We start from the raw sequence: 23,113 nt of genomic DNA, 5'->3' as shown, positions 1-23,113 counted from the left end.
TGTTGACGGCTCTGGAAGGGGCCAAAAAGACGGAATGGGGTCCTAGGAAGGACATGAAAGACGAGTTAAATCTCGCACTGGGGCGACAGGGAGTAAACCAAGATGACGAATTGCCTTTGGGGCCAGTGTTGTGGTAGAGGGAAAAAGAGTATAAGAAAGCGGTAGAAGACGCGGAGGAGGCCGCCAAGGGCAAGTTGTGATTGTCACGAAAGAAGTTGCATAAGGTCAGAGACGAGGAAGAGGGACACAGATGCAAGTGGTTTTCGTGGGCATTGTTTTGGCAGGGGATAGCTCATCAGTTGAAGAACAAACAATTAAAACAACAAGTAAAATGGAGGAAGAGGCCTCTTTGCAGCAGAAGGCCGAAGCGGCACCGACCGCGCCTCCGTTGCCCAGTGCGATGTATCCAATATTGGAAATAGACTCGGGCAGATTCCAAATAGAGGTAGAGAATGGTCCTGAAAGGGGGTCTGACGGGTGTGGGACAGGGACTCCACCGATGAGGGCTGAGGAAAAGGGAGGGACGATTGGAACCCACAGAGGGGTGGTGAGAGTGACGGATGGCTCCTCCCAGGAGGGCAGTTCCGATGATGACACAGAGGACGAGGAAACTAAGGTGTTAAGGGAAATAGCGGACTTGGGAAAAAAGATTGGGACGTCGCACAAACACATGCCCACCCCGCGCCCCAAAGATACAGTCGCACCGGACTACCCTACGGGCCCGAAGGCCCACAGTCCCGCTTAATGTTACCCCTAATGCAGGAAAGTGGAGGTCCTCCGGTGTACCGACCGTACGGGCTGAGTGACCTCCAGGCCCTAGCGGACAAATTACCGCCCCTACACGAGGGGGGCATGGTGTGGTTGGAAAAATTAAGCGGCCTAACGGCAGGCCACACCCTGGCCCTTGGCGATTACTGTGGGGTGGCGTCGCGGTGTATGACTCCGGGGGAGGCGCAAGAGATCAAACGCGACGCTAAAACCACGCATGCGGCCGATCAGGAACCGTTACACATGATTGCCCTAATGATGCCATACGTAAGCGGTTTCCTCCTACTGTGGCCCCCACCATCCCTAAGTTTCCCTGGTAGGAAGGACGGTCCCCTAGAGAGCACCTGACGGCATGTAAGGACGAATGGACTCGTTTGACCGGTAGTCACCCTGAAAAGGACCGAAACTCGATCGAATGGTATCGGAGGGCGGTGTTAGAGGGGGCTGAGGGGACAGTAAAGGACGCAATGATGGCCAATCCCGACATCCCGGGATGCCCCTCTACGACCTGGGAAAGACATTTTGTACACCACATGCAGCGAGCGCTCGACTCCAAGGAGAAGGAGGCCTCTGCGGTTAAGGACCTGCAGCTGCAACTACTAAAATTAGAACTAGACAAGGCCCGACGGGATGCGACCGATAAAAAGAAGGCGGGGACCGCCAAACAAATGTCTGCGCAGGCCGGCCCACCGGGTCCAGCCACTCCTGATTTGCACCCGATCCCATTATGGGAGGAACAAGGCCCCTACCCTCCAGGGCCTCAAAGGCGTGGATGGGGCCAGGGGCGGGGCTATGGGGCTCGACCATGGGGACAGCGAGGTATGAGAGGGGGACCTCCGGGGCGTCCGACGCAAGACGGATGCTACGCGTGTGGAGAAAGAGGCCATTGGTCAAGGGAATGTCCATACCAAGGGCAGGAGCCCCAACACCCGCGGGGAATGCGTGGGTCCAGAGGACCTTACCGAGGGGGTCGAGTGGCCCCCAACCCACGTTGGGCGCCTGGCCCTGCGGCAGGAGCCTTCCCGCTCCGGGATTATGGATGGGAAGACCCTGAGAACCAGCAGTGACACACCCCACAGAGAAAGCCAAGAGCAGGGGGCCAGGCAGACCCCATGCTCCCGATGGAAGTGCTAGGCGAATCACTGCCGTTCTTGGTAGACACAGGGGCCACCCATTCAACTCTGAACCGGCCTCTGTCGCCTCACCATATGTCGCGCAACACCGTGAACGTTGTGGGTTTCTCTGGGATAGGACAACAACTGCCCGTTACCAAGCCATTATCAACCAGACTGGGGAATCAACGGCTACTCCACCCGTATGTCATGTCTCCCCAAGTGCCCGTGAACCTCATGGGTCGTGATCTACTAATACGATTGGGGGCCAGCGTGTTGTGCCCTACAGATGGACTAATTGTGACTCTCCCTGATGGAACTGAACTGGCCTGCGGCCATGCCCTGACAGAAGGGGGCCAGTGGCTATTGGCCTCCCCCGAACCCCAAATGGCAGATATCTACTGGGGTTTAATTGTTACCCCCGGCAGACCACATCCTGAAGGGATCCTCGCCCAGTACGCCCGGTGGAAACCCTGGATTTCTCTGCTGGCACCCTACCTCGTTCCCCCCGACCCGCCCCATGTCACATTATTCTACGATCGAGACCAAACCGAAGTATACGCGGATTTGTTCAGAGATATTGAGAATACTGAGTGGGAAATTGTCACTCACAATATTTACGTAGGTCCCCTAGGTGTCGCAACCGCGGTGGACCTCACGCCCGAGCAGGCGGTCTGGTATCAAATGGCTCCCACCGCGGTTCCCCATGTCTCCTTAGCAATACACCCCAACCATGACGCTAAGGACCTAGGGCCCATGACGAAGACCGCTGTGTCACTGACCGATTGGACTCAGACACAGATCCCCCAGGTGTGTTACTCCCCCTCGACCAAGATATATCGAATCTCACTCACAGGTCGCGATGCCGTCCGTCTAGAACACGACGAAGTAGCTCGTGACCACGGCTGTGAGAGAACTGACCACCCGAGGTTGGCACAGGCTCTGGAAACTTTGCCTCCCCACCTGTGGTCGACCGGACCGACGGACGTTGGCCTGGCTTCTTGCCCCCCGGTGACCTTTGAGGTGACCCCGGGGGGCCCCATTTGGCTCCCTCAGTACTCCAGGAAACCGGAGGCTGAAGCAGGGATAGCAGAGACGATAGAAGGACTAAAAGCCTCTGGGGTGTTAGAACCCTCCACCTCTCCATGGAACACACCTATTCTCCCGGTGGAGAAAGCAGGAACAGGGAAATACCGCATGGCACATGATCTCCGCGCAATCAATAACATCCTCAAAACCCCGATCATACCGGTTCCGAACCCTTACACCGCGCTAAATAGTCTCAGTCCCACGCATAAGTATTTCACTTGCATTGACTTGGCCAATGCGTTTTTCTGTCTACCCCTAGCGCAGGGATGTCGGGATTTTTTCTCGTTCACCTACAAAGGTGAACAATTACGCTACACCAGGATGCCACAGGGGTTTGCGGCGTCCCCAGGCCTTTTTAATCAGGCCCTGCGCGAGGCACTGGACGAGTGCCCCCTCCCGGAGGGCTGCACGTTGATCCAGTATGTTGATGATCTCCTACTGGCCGCCCCCGACGCCGACTCCTGCTTAGCCGCCACGTTGACGGTTCTCCACCGATTGGCAGACACGGGGTTCAAAGTGAGCAAAACCAAACTACAAGGCGTCCGCCAAACGGTCACCTTCTTGGGCCGCGTGGTTTCCAAAACAGGCGCGGGCCTCACCACGAGTCATCGAGACTCCATATTACATCACGCGCGCCCTCAGACGGTGAAACAAATGCTATCCTTCTTAGGATTGACCGGATATAGTCGCGCCTATATTCCAGATTACGCGGGCCGCACACGCCCGTTCCGTGCGCTCGTTAACGCACAAGGCATGCGCAATTTGCGGGCTCCGTTGGTCTGGACCGAACAGGCCGAAGAATCGTTTATCGCACTAAAGCAGGCCCTCGCGTGCGCAACCGACCTGGCCGTCCCAGATTACACTCAGCCGTTTTTCCTCGATGTTTCTGAAACACCAGGCGTCGCTAACGGGGTGTTGTTTCAGAAAAAAGGGGGAGGGAGGAAAGTGCTAATGTACGCCAGCAGCATGCTCGACGAAACCGAGAAACGCCATCCACCGTGCACAAGACATGCCGCAGGTGTTGCGAAGATATTACAGAAAACCGCGCACCTGGTCATGGGCCACCCGCTAACAGTGTTAACCACGCACAGCGTTGTGGCCTACGTGAATTCGGTAAAATTCACCCTCACCCCTCTAAAACAACACCGATTGAGCCGTTTTTTGACCGAACCAAACTTAGTGTTCACGCACGAGGGCATCAATATGGCAGACCACATGGATGTAGAGGGAGGAAAGCCCCACCATTGTGAGGCGCTGGTACAGACAGAGCTCAAAATACGACCCGACCTTGAGACTGACCCGATCCCCGACTCCGAACAACTGTTCACAGACGGCTGCTGTTACAAACACGACACCTACGGACTACAGGCGGGATACGCGGTAGTCCGACTGACCCCGACTGGACACGAGACGATACGATCAGTTAAAATGGAAGGGCAGCAATCGGCCCAGAGGGCGGAAGTCATGGGATTCATTGCGGCCCTGGAGTGGGCAGAGGGGAAAGCTGTGACCATTTATACCGATTCGGCCTACGCAGTAGGGGCAGCCCAGGTGGAGTTGACATTATGGAAACGGGGAGATTACCGCACAGCAGGCGGAAAACCCATCAGACATGCTCGTGAGATGCAGGACCTAGAAAAGGCGCTCCTCCTCCCGCGTAAGGTGGCAGTGGTGAAATGCCGAGGGCATGGGGTAGGAAACAGTGAGGTAGCGAGAGGGAACAGGCAGGCAGACGCCGCGGCAAAGGCTGCAGCCGGCTACCACGTGGCGTTTCAGATGGTGTGTGAGGATGGCCTCATGGGAGAAGAGTTAGACGAAGACACGGTTAGTGAGGCCCAAAAGGGGGCGACGGACCGGGAGAGGACATTGTGGACCCAAAGGGGAGCGACATGTGGGGGAGAATTGTGGAGAAGCCCGGATGGTCGGGTAGTGTTACCACCGGGACTCCAACAGAGTGTGGTGGGAGAAGCCCACGGGTTGGGACATGTGGGAGTGGCTCAGGTGAAACGGAACCTTTGCCACTGGTGGCACCCCTATTTGGACGAAATAATCAAGGAGTATGTGCGGTCCTGCCCGGTGTGCACCATGTACAACCCCCGGCCGGGGATCCGGCCGGAAATGGGAAAGTTCCCGCTTCCCGAGTGCCCAGGGGGAGAAATCGTGATTGACTACACCGACATGATGGTCCCGGTGAGGGGACAGCGGTACCTCCTCGTGTGTGTGGATGCTCTGACCGGCTGGCCGGAAGCATGCCCCACCAAGAGGGAGGACAGCGCCACGGTGGTCAAGTTCCTCATAAATCAGTACATCCCCCGGCACGGGTTCCCGCGCAAAGTCCGAAGTGACAACGGGACCCATTTTAAGAATAAAGACCTCCAGAGGGTGGAGGCGGCACTAGGTCTCAGACACGCGTTCGGGACGGTGTACCACCCACAGTCGCAGGGAAAAGTTGAAAGAATGAATCAGACACTAAAAACAAAATTGGCCAAAATATGTGCACAGACCTCCCTCAACTGGGTGGACGCCCTCCCAATCGCGCTGATGTCCATACGGAGTTCACTTAATAGGGGAACCGGGTTCACGCCGTATGAGTTACTTACCGGGCGCCAGTTCCCTGGGCCCAGCGCAGCGCCAAAGTGGGGGGAGGAACAGGAAATGTTGCTAAGAAAAGCATACTTTAACGACCTGCGAGCCCTTGTTGCCAGTTTTGCCTCACAGGTGGAAGAGACGAGGGGAAGCCCAGGTGACTCCGAGCTCCACACGGCAGAGTGGGTCCTGCTGAGGGTCATCAAGCGAAAGTGGGCGGACCCCCGGTGGACGGGACCACATCGGGTCACCGAGCGCACCTCCCGCGCCGTCCGGCTCGAGGGAAAAGGGGACACGTGGTATCACTGGAGCCAGTGTGCCCCAGCCTTCAACCCGGGCAGCCAACGACCAGATCCTCACAGCACCACAACACAGCCCGACCTCAGAGGAACGGGCGGCAGCCGCCCAATCGAGGCACTCACTGTTAGCTGCAAGGGTGATAGTGCTGGAAACCTCTCCCCTAGGTCATAGAGGAGCGAGGCGGGACGGTCACCATTCCCCGCCCAGAAGCAGACTGTCCAACTGCATGGAACCCCAGCTGCTTCTCCTTCTGAGTGGTTTATGGTCCATGGTGTGGTTGAGAGTTTGTGTGTGGATGTTTATAATTTTATTGATTTTTGTGCTGGTTTTGTTGACATTGGAACTGACCGGCAACATCCAGCTGTACTAGACGCTAATCGCAACAATGAAGGTTGGGGGACTAGCCCTGTTCACGGCCCTCCTCTTGTTCGGGGAACAGATCGAAACCGCGGCGGGGCCTGAGAAGGACGCGTGTTTGAATAAATATGGGGGGCTAGAGTTGAACTACACACTGGGGCACAAAACGACCTTTGTGTTTGATTTATGCATGGTTATTAATTGTGGGCCCCAACCATGGACCCAGGCAAAGACGTGGTGGGGCTATAAACTGTATGCCTGTTTTGACTCCAGCGTACATCGCCAATGCGCGACAAGAGGTTATACGAGCGGGCCTTGGTGTAGAACCTGGAGCCAGGTGGTAGCGTATACCAGCGGTTCCTGAACCTCCACTAAAAGGGCCAGGAAACTGGGAGGAGACATATGGGACAAATTAGAGCTACAACGAAATTACGACTGGATTTCGAATCCCGTGGCCCTTTCATTGGAGTGGGATGTTTCCCCCGCCCAGACCCCGTCCAATAGTAGTTTGTACCTGGTCGTAGGGGTGGAATTAACCGGAAAGGATACCATGGGGCTGATCAAAATCAATTTCTTGCCCCCTCAGCGCACCCCCAACACCCCTGAGGCTAGCAAAGATCATTTCATGCCTCCGCCTGACCGGGCTCCAGCTCGAGCCGTGGCCATAATCGATGGTACTTTGAAACCCCTAGACGTGATTCAGATGGCCACCGGATACCGAGAGAGTAATCTCTGGTTGAGTTGGATGGCCCAGACAGCCCGAGAGCAGGGGCTGGGGAACTGCATAGCGTGTGCGGCGGCTCGACCTTACCTAGTCACGGATCCTGCGCCGTTATATCCTCAGGACGCCTGGGGATACGGTTGTATGCTCCGATTGACCCGCGAGGCGACTCCACCAAAGTGCAACACCTTAGCTAGACTGTTCCCGCCCATGGACAACAAAACACTTTCGGGACCATTTACGCCCCATAAGGGCGCAGGTAATTACACCTGTTTCAATTTGACCCACGACAAACCCCAGTTTCAACTAGGACAGATCCCGGAGGACTGGTGTAACACCACCCGAGCGGGAAATGGCGCTATTGATCGAGCTCTCTGCATGCGCCTGATAATCACGGCAGTGGAAAAGAGGGACAGCACGGTCCCCCACGTACAGATAATGCCGTTGTTGGCCGAGAACTGGGTGGATGACTCCGAGAGAGAGGAGAACCCCCGCGTGGACGAGCAGATGATGTCGTTCTCGATCGAACCCCGGGCAGATGACTCCTATTTGTATGAGCTGGAAAGACCTCATTTTAGATGTGACCCCTAGGAGGAAAAGGACATGTAAGCCGGAGTGTTTGTGGGTTTCTAGCGCACAATAGTCGGGTAAGGCTGTAAGAGTCTCCGACTGGGTGTGGATGAAAGTGGTGAAAATGACAACCGCCTTTAGTCGACCCGGGTTCAAGAGAGAAAGGTCAAAACAGCGGAGTAAGCACACCTCGCATGAGGTTAAGAGCAGAAAAACTGTGAGACCCAGTATCACACCCAGGGAGACACTGTTCCATAAGAAATCACCCGGTACTTTTTGTTTGCTCATTAAATAAATGCTTAAGTTTAGTATAAGGTTAATAAATGTTTACATTTAGTATAAGGTTAACGAAAGTTTAATAATAAGTTTAGTATAAGGTAAAAGAGAGTTAGATCTGTGCAGTTGGTTGAAGATTTTGTTGTTAAACATGGTCCAGGTGGTGAGTGAATGCCATCCTCGCGTTCAGTAATATGGATGTTGGTAGGTTTTCCCACTAAGACAAATGGGGTTTTCCCTACCAATCACTCCTGGTGCCATGCATTGTCATGAATTGTGTAGTGTTTGTTGTACATGTCATTGCGATGTTGTATTTGTTTTCCCCATGGTTATTATATGTTGTAATTACTGTTTTAGAGTGACCTCATATTTAATGAGGTCAAAAGGGGGATTGTTGGATGTAGTATAGCGCACAAAATGGCGGCAAATAGAAATAACAGGGCATTTTACTTAAAATGGTGCCCAACATATAAAATGTCTCTTTATGACATCTCTCATCCAAATAGCCTTTATGACGACTTGCAAAATAACCTTTATGACAACTGGCCTAGGACGATATATATATAGGAGCGTGTCCAAAGACTCGAGCTCTCTCTCGCTTGGTCGCTCCTGCTTTGGGGTCGTCTCCTGGTCTTTGTCATTGTGCCAATAAAGGATCCATTCTGCATCGCATCCATCTCCATCTGATTGAAGAATCTCTCGACATCAACAAACCTGGGAGGGATCGGTTTCCCAGATCCCAACAGTGCTCACCTACAAGTGATAGCACATAACGGAACGTGTCCACACTGATTTGGATTTCAACAAATAGTGTGGCTAAATCCATTCATGAGGAGCCTCACAAGCTCAGACTGCAGAATGCCACACTTCAAATCTGAGTGTCACTTTTTATCTCAGTGTCCAGTGTTCTAGTCCCTGTTCAGACATTCATTAATTGCAGAAGTTCACACAATTCATACAGGTATACATTAGAGAGCATCCCAAGTGTCATTCCCAACTGGATGTTCATTATGGTTGACGTTGTCCTTTAAAAATCATGATAGACAGGTAGTTTACATTTGGAATGTTCATTATTTGTAATACACTTCACCGGTACAGGTCGAAAAGAATGTCTTGAATTAGTATGAGAGTGGATGCAAGCATCAACGTGCTAATATCTTGGGAATGCTGAGAATAAGAAAGCAAGGTGCCCTGTTTCATCACAGGTTAAAGCTATGCTTTTTTCATACAACAGCTGAAAGTAGAGCACAAATGCAGTCCCCCATTACCGCATACTATGCAGTTGTGATTCCCACAATTTGGGAATTTGCAGGGGTCAACACAATCAGAGTGCTTTGACTTTGCCTCACACTGGGCAAACGTCCTTACTGATCAATGTATCACCCCTGCCAGGTAAGTATACCAAAGAGGTGCTTGCCTTCTCTTGTCACACTCAGCAGATAAGAAAAGACACCAGTTTTCTTTGGAAGACAGGCTCAGGTGAGCATCAGACTTTTAATCTGAGGGTCCAAGGTTAGAGTGCCTGCTCAGGTGTGTTGTTCTGCTGAGGAAGTTCACTTCACTTGTACAGGGGAACGTTGGAGACTATGAGTGTGCAACGTAGCATTTAGAAGCTTGGGAATTCCATCACATCCCAATAAGCCTATCCTTTTTTCACACCACAACTCAGGGTTTGTGTGCAAAGGAAATCCCCCACCACCACAAAGTGGTTCAGACTTTAAATCTGAGGGTCCAAGGTTCAAGTCCCTCTTCTGCTGAGGAATTCACATCAGTTGTACAGGGGAGTGTTGGAGAGCAGTCAAAGTGTCATTCTGCACTAATGCATTACAATCAAAAATTCCCATGTGTAATCAACCACTATGAGTGTGCAACCTAGCATTTAGAAGCTTGGCAATTCCATCACATCCCAATAAGCCTATCCTTTTTTCACACCACAACTCAGGGTGTGTGTGCAAAGGAAATCCCCCACAACCACAAAATAAGCAGTCAAGATGCCCACACTTGGGGGAATTTGGCCAGCAGAGTCGGATGCAATGATATTACCTCACCCTGGCACAATCAGAGTGCTATGACATAGCCTCACACTGGTCAAACGTCCTGAACAATGTTTCACCCGTGGCATGTAAGGATACCAAAAAGGTGCTTACATTCTGTCACACCCAGCAGAAAACCAAAGGAACCAGTTCTCTTTGAAAGACAGGCTCAAGAACACCTGAGTAGCTCAGCTGGCAGAGCATCAGACTTTTAATCTGAGGGTCCAGGGTTCAAGTCCCTGCTCGGGTGTGTTGTACACTTGACAAAGTCCCCTTCACTTGTACGGTTTGAGTGCAGTCCAAGAGTTGTCTGCACTGGTGCATCACAATTAACGGTTCTCACTTGTAAAAGACCGTTTGAGCTAATTCCCCCTAGAATATCAGGCATTTCCTTGAGAAACCTCATTACAAAGATTACCTGGGTGCTCACCTGCAAGTGATTGAGGTGTCTGGAAGGTTTGAGCTGAATAGGTCACTGAGCTCCCAAAGCTGAGATATAGTGCGGTCATAATATTAACTATGTTATTATTAGATTATTAGATAAGAATGAGAACGTCAGGACATAGGCTGAGCGGGCACCTATGGGTTGGAACCAGATGTGGTATGTTATCTCTGTACAGCTTTAAAAGCGAATGCAGAGCGTCACTTGGCAGAGATTCCATCCGGCTCGGGTCTCTCCCAGGACATCCATGGCAAGTCTGGTTTGATGCTGATTTGTGTAATAAAATTATTATTTTATTCAAGTCAGTGTCAGCGGTCACTCCTTCATTCTTCAGCACATCACACCCATCAAGAAACTAAACTACAAAGTGGCGTCACGAATCAGGATCTGTTGGGCCTCATCTGCCGATGCTGCCTGCTCCAGCGAACTGCCGCTCTCAGGGTGAGTGACCTCTCACAAAATTGAGCTGTTATGTGGGCTGGAGCAGTGTGTTTTTGGCAGGGAGACTGCACTGAGATTATGCGGAGATGGAGATGATGTGTTGATGTGTGAAGTGAGTTTCCGTCTAAATTGGGGTTAATTAAGATGTAAAAGATGTAAATAAGGGGAATAAGAGAATAATAAGTGAAGAAAAAGATAATTAAGTTGAAATAGAGAATAGAGACAAGAGAAATAAAAGTTAGAAGTTGAAATAGAGAATAGAGAGGAGAGAAATAAAAGCTAAAAGTTAAAAGTTGAAATAGAGAATAGGGACGAGAGAAATGAAAAATGAAGTTAAAAGTAAAAGTTAAAGGCTTAAAAGATGTTGAGAAAGTAGAAATAAAAAGTAATTGTAGAATGGCAGAACTAGTAGCCAAAAGTTATTTAAATAACCATGCAAGATAAACGAAGACAGGGCCCGTATCTCGTTAAACAGTAAGACATGTGTACATTAAATGCTGTGTGAAAGTTGGCCGAATGAAAATATAATATAGTCAAATCTAGGTAGGAAAAAACAAGAGGAAATAACCCTGGCCAGGGGAATTGACTCAAAATAAAGTTATATGAATAAAGATGAAAAAGAAGAAAGTAAAGTGAAAAAGAGATAAAAGTTAAAAGCCTAAAGTGAGATGAAAAAGATAAAAGCAAATAAAAAGAGTTACAAGTTAAAGGCTAAAGATGAAAAATAAAGTTTGAGCTAAAGTAAGATGAAAAGGATAAAGTTAAATAAAAACAGTTACAAGTTAAAGGCTCAAAAGATGAAAAAATAAAGTTTGTAAAGAAAAGTGAGGAAAAACAGGGCAGAACCTGCTCTGGAGAACTAGTGAACATGCATGATGAGAGAATCTGATTAAAAAGAATTTGTTAAAAGTCTGGCCAAAGTGAAAATTTTGATGAAATTAGAAAAGTATAAATGAGTCGACGTAAAACATAAAGCTAAGCGCTGTTAAAGTCTCTGGGGATTAGATGTTCTGCTGGTCAGACATATCTTTTTCTTTTTTTTTTCTTTTTGTGTGTGTGAGTGTGAAAGTGCCGCGGCTGCAGAGGTAGAAGAGCTTTGTGTAATGTTTTGTGTATGTGATATAGAATATATGTGTTATTAATAGGTATACATATGTGGTGAGCATTTGAATAATACATAAAGAGAAACATTTCTTGCCCCTTTAGTGATAAACATATATGAGCCTGTTTACGGACTTTGTAAAGTTGATAAAAATATATGAGCCTTTCTTTAAGGACTTTTGATAAATATATATGAGCCTTTTTCTCTAAGGACGTTTGATAAATATATATGAGCCTTTTTTCCAAGGACGTTTGTGCATTTGATAAAGGATATGAACCTTTACAGGACTTTATATAGTTGATAACAAAATGATCCTTCTGAAGGACTAGAGCCACAGTCTGCCTACACATACATGTACACATCCAGAAAAGAAAAGAAAATCTCCTGCTCTGAATTGGAAGTGGGATTTGTGATTTGTTTGATTGGCGTGTGGGTTTTTTCTTTTTCTTTTTGTGCTTGGGGTGTGTGTGGCGGTGATTTCTGTGAGTCCTGTCTGGTTAAAAGAGCAGATGGTCTTGTTGGGGTGAAGGGAGACTCTGGTTCTTGATGCAAGAAAAGAGGTTTTGTGTTTCGACTGCTGAGAGAAAACAGTTTTAATATACGAGTGTGCGTAACTGCATTGAACTGGGCTGTCCCTACGGGAGCCAAAACAGGATGTTCACTCGCTGACGACCAGTCCATACTGGAAGTCTTTGCTAAACTTAAGAGGTGGAGCAAGGGGTGGTGCTTCACACAAGAGTGGAATTTAGTTAACTCCTCCTGACAAGAGGGGCTGGTGAGCCCCCTCTCTACTCTTTTCTCTCAGTAGTTAGAAGAAAGAATAAAAAGGATAAAATACAATTAAATAGATAAATAGAATAAAAATAATAAAATAAAATAAAAATAAATAGATAAATAGAATAAAAATAACTAATTAAAAGTGATATCAGATTGACTAATATATTCTTTGGACTTTAAATGCATTGCATGATTAAAAGTAACCATTGCTTTATTTCAAGTGTGCGCAAAATAAAAAAGCTGATAATGTATGTCACACTGAATTGTATCACAGTGTGTATAAGAATTTAGAGTGAGCCTAAGGCATTGAACTCTTCTGTTATTCTTTTTCTTTTTTCTTTCTTCCTCTCTTTTACTATGCTGAGTGAAAGCTGAGTGAAAGCTGGGGGAAAGACAGAGAAGATGGAATGAGTCTGAACTGAATCATCCATAGGGCAGATGACAAGACATCTGGCAGATCTTCACAGACACTGAGGCTTGCGGATGACAACGTTCTGGAATCCTGAATCCATCCAAACCAATTAAAGGCCAGTACGGTTTTATCCACAAACTCTTTCAACAGACCTCACCTGCATTTACCTATATACCTATAAATTTAGTTATAATAAATGTGTTTAGCTTGTCTTCACATATGCGTTTGTAGTAGTTCTTTTTCATACATTGCATTTGCAATTATTTAGTGAGAGACTTGGCAACGGACTGACCAATTAAGGCATTTGCCTAATTAATAGGGTATTATTGACTGATTGATTGATTGATCATGTGGAAAAGCTGATTTGATTTAAATACTGTTCTGTGAATATTGGTTTCATTATCTGGGTATGATTTATCTATGCTGTTTTGAGAATGAACACTGATATCATTTTGATAATTGAACATAAATGAGTGTGAATGATAGTGAACAAGTGAATTGGCTTTCACAAGTGGGAAGCGATTGGTCTCCTTTGGGGTTGGCAAATTCAGCTGTTGTTGGTTGAGTGTGATTACACGGTGCTTTATAAAGACATTTTTAAAATAATTCAATTTGATTTACAATAAAAGAAAAATAAGAGAGTCATTAGGATGTCAAAAATGGATACTAAAATTACAAAAGTAATCACTCCTATTGATGTAGTGCAAAAGAACAATCCCCTTATTAAAGATATTGCAAAAATATCAGGAAAATGGAGCAAGCGTTGGCCGGACATTGAACAACCATGGCCAGTTGAAGGAACTCTTAACCCGGATGTGATTAAAACAATGCAGGTGCTTGTGTCCACATATAAAGTAAATCAAAAGAAAGGCAAGAAAGGAATGAGACGCACGGAGAAAAGACAAACAGAATTTGGCATTCTGCAACTGTTTGCAAAGGAGGGACAGACATGGTTCGAAGCTGCAAAGGAAAAAAGAGAACAAAGTAGACAAGAAATAAAGAAAAATGAAAAGGAAACAGAAAAATTGATGGAGAAGATTACCACGCCCTTCTCACATACAGCATCTTTACAGAAGCCCCCGCCTTATGAGAAGGAGGTGAAGTTCACTGATGTTTATCCCCAGCTCCCAGTGATTACACAGGAAGGCAACTATCTCTGCAAAGATGAGGATGAACAAATAATAGAGATGGGCAAGGCTAAAACAACCATGAAGATGTACCCGAGCTCCAACAGTACAAAGAAGAAGGAACAGGATCAGGAGACTCTCAGAAAAGTCAACCAAATACAGTTGGTGGATAATAAGAAGAAGAAAAAGAAACAAGCTGTGGTTATGCAGAGCCAGTCACAACTAAATCAATTACCACCACAACCACAGCAAGGACAGATTCAGGTACTTCCACCTGTGGTCTTCACTGTCTCCTTTCCACAGCCAGTTTTTGATCAACCACAAACATGGAGAGGAAGAGGTCAAGGAAATATAGGAAGAGGAAGAGGAGGAAATTTCCAACAGTCTCAAGGAGCGTGTCATAATTGTGGACAACAAGGTCATTTTGCACGTGACTGCTACAGGTTCAGAGGAGGCTTCAGAGGAGGCTTCAGAGGAGGCTTCAGAAGAGGCTTCAGAGGACAACCACAGCCACCCAGGGGACCAGCGAACCCTTACAGGGGTCCAGAACCTGGTTTCTAGGGGTGCCCAGAAGACTCGAAAGGGAGGTGTCAGCTGGAAGTATCAGGGCCGGAGCAAGATCCAAAAATAGAGGTGAAAATAAATGATAAGTCATTGGAAGTAATGGCAGATTGCGGAGCAGCTTTCACCTGTGTTCGGCCTGAAGATGCTATACATCTCCCCATGTCTGACCAATTGGTACGGACAATCGGGTTTGAGGGTGTGAAACAGCTGATTCCTCTCACAAAACCAATTGAGCTCTGCTGTAGAAATCGGAAAATCACACTACCTATTTTGGTGTCAGAACATACGTCCATTGCACTCTTGGGAAGAGATGCTATGTGCAAACTAAATTGCACAATACGGTGTACACCGGACAGCTGTCTGGTGGATGTGCCACCTGATGTCTACCACCAATTATTTAGCGCACCAGAGACCGAGACTTCTTCAGTATATTGGATTGGAAATCTTAGTCCAGAGCTATTAGAGCCAGCCAAGCCGTGGGAGAAGTTCATTGTGGCAAATATGCCTGATGCTAAGCCCCCTGAGTATCCACATCATTGCACGTTGAACTATTTCAAGAAAGCTGACCAATTGGATCCAGAAGAATGGTTGAGTAGTCAACCGAAGCATGTTCAGCTGATCTCATGCTGCATAATTGTGGGACCACAAGGAGCAGCTATGAAGATAAACACCAATGAATATCTTGAGAAAGAGTATGACATTGTGAAAAGTGTGCCACATGTGACTTTAATGGTGGCTGATGGATTTGAGCAGAAGCAAATAGGAGAAATGATGGCAGAAGCTGAGGAAGCCATTTTTTCACCCATAAAGGAGAATCTTGCTATCTGGATAAGTGAAGAACAGAAGTTCAGGAAAATCCTGATTTCAGCTCAAGGACAAGGACAACCAAAAGTGATACAGATGACACATGAGTCAATGTTCAGCGCTAAATTGGACTCAGACAGCATGAGAGAGGAGATGCTGCAACAAATTCCAGAATGTTTGTGGTCACGACATAGTACTGACATCGGACTTGTGAAGTCAGCCCAACCGGTGAGAGTTGAACTGAGACCAGGAACCAAACCTCCTTGGAAGAACCAATATCCACTAAAGGAAGAGGCAATCAAAGGGATTGAACCACAAATTGAAGGACTGTTAAAAGCAGGTGTAGTGGAAATATGTTTGGATCCTCAGAGCAATACACCTATATTGCCTTTAAAGAAACCAGATGAGTCCTATCGCTTGGTACATGATTTAAGAGCGATAAATGAAGTGGTTCAGGATTTTCCAGCAGATGTACCAGATCCACATACCTTGTTAGCCCAAATCCCTCCAGAGGCTACACACTTCACAGTGTTGGATTTGTGTGGAGCATTTTTCAGTGTTCCACTGAGCGAAGAAAGTCAAGGATTGTTTGGATTCACGTACAAAGGACAAACCTTCAAGTACAAGAGGCTCCCTCAAGGATTCAAACATAGCCCTCACATTTTCAATAAAGTATTGCAGGATGACTTGGCTGGGATTGATCAGATCTTGAAAAGTACTGTCATTCAGTATGTGGACGACATCGTCATCTGTTCACCGGATAAGGAAACATGCCATGAGGATTCAATCAAACTGTTACAGCTATTGGCAGACAAAGGACACAAGGCCTCTCAGAAGAAGCTACAGTATTGTCAAGAAAAAGTTGTTTATTTGGGTCAAACAATAACCCATGGACACAGAAGCATCTCTGAGAGTCATTTGGAAGCCATTCGAACGGCACCAAAGCCTAGAACAGTCAGAGAGATGATGACATTTCTTGGTATTGCGGGATATTCTTCAGCCTGGGTAGAAGATTATGCCTGCCTAACAGGGCCTTTGAGAGCCATGATAAAAGAGACTGGGAATGCTCAACTCCATTGTAACCTCACCTGGACCCAAGAAGGTCTTATGGCATTTGAAACGATCAAACAGAGGCTACAAGAAGCTCCAGCGCTAGCGCTGCCAGACTACTCTAAGAACTTTTTGCTGTATGTGGCTACGTCCACTGGAGGCAAATATGCATGTGCAGTTCTTTGTCAGCCAACAGGTACAGGGACAAGTCCTCAACCTGTGTCGTATTATTCTACTGCCTATTCAGAAGTAGAATCGGGGCTACCACTGTGCTACAGAGCAATTGGTGGGAGTTTATCTAATGTATGAGAAAGCATCATCAGTAACTATGGGTTACCCAGTGACAATTCTTACCCATCATAGTCTCAGAAATCTTTTGAACTTCGGTAAATGTACATTGACTATGTCTAGGCTAAGAGACTATCATAGGCTCTTAGAGCAGGAAGATGTCACCTTAGTAAGGTGCGTCACGGTAAATCCAGCTGATAATTTACCAACACCAGGGGATGAAGAGCCACATGATTGTATTCAGGAAGTAGAGAGATATGCAAAGCTCAGATCAGACTTGCAAGCTTTCCCACTGCATGTGTCAGATGTGGAGTATTGGACTGACGGGTCCTGCTATCGAATAGGAGACACATTGAGTGCTGGTTATGCAGTAGTTAAAAGCCCAGGGAACTGAATTTGTTGTTGAGAAAGCAGAAGTAATACCACAACCTGCTTCTGCACAGCTTGCTGAGCTTGTGGGCCTGACTGAAGCTTGTCTATTGGCTGAAGGCAAGCGAGTGACAATATATACAGATTCGGCATATGCACATAATGTGTGTCGTTTATTTGGATCAGTATGGAAAAATCGAGGATTTAAGAAAACCGATGGTTCTCCGATACAGCATCATGCCCAAATAATAAAATTGTTGCATGCAATGATGAAACCAAAGGAAATAGCTGTAGCTAAGTGTGCAGCACACAAAATAGACACGTCAAGGGTCACACAAGGTAACAAAGCGGCTGATGAGGCTGCTAAAGCAGTTACAGGAGCAAACAAAGCAGGCAAGGTTCTTCTGGTCACTCATGAAGTGGACTTGGAAGATAAAATCACGCTCAGAGATGTGATCGCGATGCAAGAAGCGGCGTCAGCCATCGATAAACAATTATGGTTGGACCGAGGGGCCACACAAGATTCTGCTGGTCTGTGGAGAAATCATGAAGGACTGATGGTAGCACCCCCTGACCTACTAGGTCTGATGATTCAGGAAGCACATGGGTTAGCCCATGTTGCAAGGGGGGAGGTAAGGAGAAAGATCACGAAAGAGTATGGTTTTTGGGCACCGTACTTGCTTGAGCAAATTGATTATGTCATAGGCAGATGCACAATCTGTCTTAAAAATAACGTTCGGAGGGGTGTGTTGAGTCCACCCGGTCACATTCCAACTCCGACAGGTCCTATGCGTGAGTTGGTTGTGGATTTTGTTGACATGATAAGACCAATAGGAGGTAAAAGATACATGCTAGTCGTCGTGGATAGATTTTCACGGTGGCCTGAGGCATGTCCAACCAAGCGTAAAGATGCTCAGTCGTTTGCCAAGTTCTTGTGTCGTGAGGTCATAAGCAGGTGGGGACTTCCAGATCGGATATCCTCAGATAATGGGAAAGAGTTCGAGGATAGAACAGTCAAATTAATTCTGCAAAAATTGGGAATTAAACAACGTTTAGGAGCTGTTTATCATCTACAAAGCCAAGGAATTCGTGTAAAAATGAATGGTGTGCTGAAAAATCGCATTGTTAAAATCTGTCAGCATACAGGTCTGAATTGGGTAGAGGTGTGTAGTTAGGAGCTAACACTAGTAGAGAATATCCCATTTTGAATATCTGATTCCATCATTTACTCAACACTATTGTTAACAAGGGAAATACATGGACAAAGGGGGGAAAAGAAAAAAAGTTAATCATATATTGGAATAATGTTAAAGTATAATGCAAAAGTGAAATTATTATACTGTATTTGATGTTTGTGCAAGATACTGGCTGGTGATTCTTTCTTTCAGGACCAGTCAGAGGATGGCTGTGTCCAGAGATCCTAACAGCCTAATGGACTTGAACATTCAAACATGGACACTCGAAAATGGACGGCGGACCCTGAATGAAGACATCATGATCAGGAGTGTCGAGTGAAATATCATTAAAAGTTGATGGTGTTAAAAAGCAACAGTTTAATACATACATGTGTGTCCTGAATGTGTTTATAATATTGGAGTTTGTTTACTACAATGTAACCTGTATTATTGATAAATATCCTGTACTCTACGCTAGATATTTTTAGCAAGACATATTACTTTGATTTGCTATTGTTTTCTTTGAGTTGTCTGTAGTAGGATGAAGTGAATACATTGGGACCTCAGGTATTTTCTTTTTTTGCGGTTTTTGAGGGACATTGGTGCTAGGCAGGGAAAGGTCCACTGGAAGGTCCGATGGGTCGACCAGCCTGACTTTGGACTCATTTTTGATTTATTTCTGAGGCTCTAAATGTATGCATATATATGTAACATCCTATACAGTAGTCTAAACCCTTCGTCTTTTTCTGTTAATTGATTTGGAGTACCTTAGGTGGTTGCCTGGGGCAGAGGGACCGTGAGAGAATTTTCCTGTCTTGATTGATTGATGGATGTTCTAAAAAATGAAGCTGCCAGATGGGTTTTTCGCTCTCACACTCCACAAATTTGCTGTATTGCTATGACTAAGCATGGTCAGAAGGGTATATTATAACCAATTGTGTTTGTTATTAAGTGATTTCTATTAAGCCAATTAACATCGTATGTTCAATTACTCTTCTCTCTGTCGAGACTTTGTGTAGTCTCGAAGGGGGGAATATGAGGTGTCTGGAAGGTTTGAGCTGAATAGATCACTGAGCTCCCAAAGCTGAGATATAGTGCGGTCATAATATTAACTATGTTATTATTAGATTTATTGCTTAAGAATGAGAACGTCAAGGTTCTGTTCAGAGGCCCTATGGGAGAGGAATTTTGTTTATTCCTCCAGCTCGACCAGAGGAGGAAATGTTTAGATTTATGACAGGACATAGGCTGAGCAGGCACCTATGGGTTGGAACCAGATGTGGTATGTTATCTCTGTACAGCTTTAAAAGCGTTTGCAGAGCGTCACTTGGCAGAGATTCCATCCGGCTCGGGTCTCTCTGATCATCTTAACAGGAGATCCAGGGTTGATGTCCCAGCAGCGCTTTTCGGACTTGAATGCCGTTCAGTGGAGGCAGTATACATACCACGATAATATATTTTAATGAAAAACCAGACAATAGAGGCTCTGTAGCGCAATGGATAGCGCATTGGACTTCTAGGACTTGTTCACAAGCAAATCAAAGGTTGTGGGTTCAAGTCCCACCAGAGTCAAATGGCTGTCTCACTAGTTTTCACTCCATTCCTGAAGTTCTGAATGCTTGTCAACATCACCTGACTGTAAAAAAAACCCACAGTAACATCAGTCGCTTTTCCTCAGAACTTACACAATTTGATTGAGTATGTTACAAATGCTTGTTTTGAGGATGTGCCACACCCCTTCCAATGAGGTGGTGCAGTGTTGATGGCCATGGGCTGCTCATCCATTGTGCTCTGCATGTATTGGTACAAGTCCCCTCCACATTTGTGGCTGGTGCTTTAACATTTGGTTAAAGGATGATGGATTTAAATCCTTGCACTGTTATTTTACTTATTTCGGTCAACATGCATTTTAACACAGTTGTATCTCTATTTTCAGATGTAGCGCCTGGTGCTGTGGCTTACTGGGTTAAATAGCCCGCCTAGTTAACAGGAGATGCTGGGGTTGAAGTCTCTGTTTGGATTTGAATTATTTTCAGTGGAGGCAGTATGCATATCATAAGAATATATATCAGTGAAAATATTTCCTGAAGTGGCTCTTGAGTGTAATTTGAATTATAGGCGTCGCAAGCAAGTAATTCCCCGCTTGTGGTTCGAGTCCCTCTAGATTCACTTGTCTTGCTTATTATGTTTTACTTAATTCTTAAAATTAACATCCTACGTACTATGGCCTTAGTATGGTCTTCTGACTGTCAAGAAAACTCTATGCTCTAAATTCCTTTACAAAATGAGGAAAATGTTACACATGGTTGTATTTGAGAATGCAATACACCTTTACAGACAAGGATGCCTTGTGATTGAGGTAGTGTGCTGCAAAACTGTCGTGCTGTGAATGCATTTGTTCAAGTCCCATCCACCTTTTGGCTGGCAAGCTACATTTGGTAAAGGGATCCTGCATTTAAATCCCTGCAGTGTTGCAGTTATTTCTTTCAATATGCATTTTGAACAGAGTTGTGTCTTCATTTCCAGGTGAAGTGCATAGTGCTGTGGCTTCGTTGGTGAATGCGCCTGTCTAACAGGAGATCCAGGGTTGATGTCCCAGCAACGCATATCGGACATGAATGCTGTTCAGTGGAGGCAGTATACATACCACGATAATATATTTCAATGAAAAACCAGCCAAAGGAGGCTCTGTAGCGCAATGGATAGCGCATTGGACTTCTAGGACTTGCTCACAAGCAATTCAAAGGTTGTGGGTTCAAGTCCCACCAGAGTCAAATGGCTGTCTCACTAGTTTTCACTCCATTCCTGAAGTTCTGAATGCTTGTCAACATCATCTGACTGTAAAAAAAACCCACAGTAACATCAGTCGCATTTCCTCAGAACTTACACAATTTGATTGAGTATGTTACAAATGCTTGTTTTGAGGATGTGCCACACCCCTTCCAATGAGGTGGTGCAGTGTTGATGGCCATGGGCTGCTCATCCATTGTGCTCTGCATGTATTGGTACAAGTCCCCTCCACATTTGTGGCTGGTGCTTCAACATTTGGTTAAAGGATGATGGATTTAAATCCTTGCACTGTTATTTTACTTATTTCGGTCAACATGCATTTTAACACAGTTGTATCTCTATTTTCAGATGTAGCTCCTGGTGCTGTGGCTTACTGGGTTAAACAGCCCGCCTAGTTAACAGGAGATGCTGGGGTTGAAGTCTCTGTTTGGATTTGAATTATTTTCAGTGGAGGCAGTATGCATATCATAAGAATATATATCAGTGAAAATATTTCCTGAAGTGGCTCTTGAGTGTAATTTGAATTATAGGCGTCGCAAGCAAGTAATTCCCCGCTTGTGGTTCGAGTCCCTCTAGATTCACTTGTCTTGCTTATTATGTTTTACTTAATTCTTAAAATTAACATCCTACGTACTATGGCCTTAGTATGGTCTTCTGACTGTCAAGAAAACTCTATGCTCTAAATTCCTTTACAAAATGAGGAAAATGTTACACATGGTTGTATTTGAGAATGCAATACACCTTTACAGACAAGGATGCCTCGTGATTAAGGCAGTGTGCAGCAAAACTGTTGTGCTGTGCATGCATTTGTTCAAGTCCCATCCACCTTGTGGCTGGCAAGCTACATTTGGTAAAGGGATCCTGCATTTAAATCCCTGCAGTGTTGCAGTTATTTCTTTCAATATGCATTTTGAACAGAGTTGTGTCTTCATTTCCAGGTGTAGTGCATAGTGCTGTGGCTTCGTTGGTGAATGCGCCTGTCTAACAGGAGATCCAGGGTTGATGTCCCAGCAGCGCATTTCGGACTTGAATGCCGTTCAGTGGAGGCAGTATACATATCACGATAATATATTTTAATGAAAAACCAGACAAAAGAGGCTCTGTAGCGCAATGGATAGTGCATTGGACATCTAGGACTTGTTCACAAGCAATTCAAAGGTTGTGGGTTCAAGTCCCACCAGAGTCAAATGGCTGTCTCACTAGTTTTCACTCCATTCCTGAAGTTCTGAATGCTTGTCAACATCATCTGACTGTAAAAAAACCCCACAGTAACATCAGTCGCTTTTCCTCAGAACTTACACAATTTGATTGAGTATGTTACAAATGCTTGTTTTGAGGATGTGCCACACCCCTTCCAATGAGGTGGTGCAGTGTTGATGGCCATGGGCTGCTCATCCATTGTGCTCTGCATGTATTGGTACAAGTCCCCTCCACATTTGTGGCTGGTGCTTCAACATTTGGTTAAAGGATGATGGATTTAAATCCTTGCACTGTTATTTTACTTATTTCGGTCAACATGCATTTTAACACAGTTGTATCTCTATTTTCAGATGTAGCTCCTGGTGCTGTGGCTTACTGGGTTAAACAGCCCGCCTAGTTAACAGGAGATGCTGGGGTTGAAGTCTCTGTTTGGATTTGAATTATTTTCAGTGGAGGCAGTATGCATATCATAAGAATATATATCAGTGAAAATATTTCCTGAAGTGGCTCTTGAGTGTAATTTGAATTATAGGCGTCGGAGGCAAGTAATTCCCCGCCTTTGGTTCGAGTCCCTCTAGATTCACTTGTCTTGCTTATTATGTTTTACTTAATTCTTAAAATTAACATCCTACGTACTATGGCCTTAGTATGGTCTTCTGACTGTCAAGAAAACTCTATGCTCTAAATTCCTTTACAAAATGAGGAAAATGTTACACATGGTTGTATTTGAGAATGCAATACACCTTTACAGACAAGGATG

Source organism: Zeus faber (genome assembly GCF_960531495.2).
Source record: "Zeus faber genome assembly, chromosome: 13".
Taxonomy (NCBI): domain Eukaryota; kingdom Metazoa; phylum Chordata; class Actinopteri; order Zeiformes; family Zeidae; genus Zeus; species Zeus faber.
Note: the sequence above shows the minus strand (reverse complement) of the source record.